General features: G+C 52.3%; 1 pseudogene; it reads left to right on the forward strand.

The window, feature by feature from the left end:
- The first annotated feature begins 818 nt into the window (after positions 1-818).
- LOC107551970 (pyridoxal kinase-like) overlaps positions 819-1,137 on the forward strand; it is a 17,630-nt pseudogene continuing 17,311 nt past the window's right edge.

A 1,137-nucleotide genomic window follows, 5' to 3' on the forward strand; every position in this document is an offset into this window, starting at 1 on the left:
AATCCAAGGAATCGTTGGAGCTCCTTAATTGTGGTGGGTTCTGGCCAGGCGGTTATAGCTTCCACCTTCCCCTCGTCCATCTGGATACCGGTACGATCAATGTTATACCCCAGGAACTGCACCGTGGGTTGGTGGAAGGTGCACTTTCAGCCTTGAGGAATAGGTGGTGCTCTCTCAGGCGTTGGAGGACCTCCGCAATGTGCTGGCGATGTTCGGCCTGGCTCCGGGAGTAGATGAGGATGTCATCTATGTAGACAATAACGGATCGATGGAGAAACTCCCGGAGCACCTCATGCATTAAATCCTGGAATACTGAGGGGGCGTTAGCAAGTCCACAGGGCATGACCAGATACTCGTAGTGGCCAGTAGGGGTCACAAAGTCAGTCTTCCATTCATCCCCCTCACGTATCCGGATGAGGTTGTAGGCACTGCGGAGGTCCAACTTGGTAAAAACGGTTGCACCTCAGAGATTTTCCAGGGCATTAGGGATGAGGGGAAGAGGATATCGTAATTTTATGGTGATATTGTTTAATGCTCGGTAATCTATACAGGGCCTCAAACTTCCGTCCTTCTTGGCCACAAAGAAGAAACTTGATGCAGCAGGGGAGTTAGATGGACGGATGTAACCTTGACCCAGCGCCTCCTTGATGTAGTCCTCCATGGCCATCTGTTCAGGAAGCGACAGTGAATAGATTTTTCCCCGAGGCACTGGCTCACCCGGAATGAGATCTATGGCGCAGTCCCATGGCCGATGTGGTGGTAAGCGGGAGGCTTGTTTGGGGCAAAACACATCTCTGAAGGGGGCATAACAGGCTGGAATGTCTAAGGATTGCTTCTCGATGGGACTCTCAATGGAGGTGGAATTCACGGAAAGGGCCTCTGGGAGTTTCTTAGAGGGAGATGGAGTCCCGGGGAAGCAGTCTGGGAAGCAATCCTTACCCCCCTTCAGGACTTCTCCCATCTTCCAGGTCAGAATGGGATTGTGCTTTACCAACCACGGGCGCCCTAAGATGATGTCCGCCGTAGACCTTTCCAGAACCAGAAGATTAATGTCTTCCCTATGGAGTTGCCCCAGCCGGAGGGTGATGGGGCCCACACGATATCGTACATGTCGGCGACATAGTGGTTTCCCAGTTA

The sequence above is a fragment of the Sinocyclocheilus grahami genome, unplaced genomic scaffold (assembly GCF_001515645.1).
Source record: "Sinocyclocheilus grahami isolate Dianchi unplaced genomic scaffold, SAMN03320097.WGS_v1.1 scaffold439.1, whole genome shotgun sequence".
NCBI classification, from domain to species: Eukaryota; Metazoa; Chordata; class Actinopteri; order Cypriniformes; family Cyprinidae; genus Sinocyclocheilus; species Sinocyclocheilus grahami.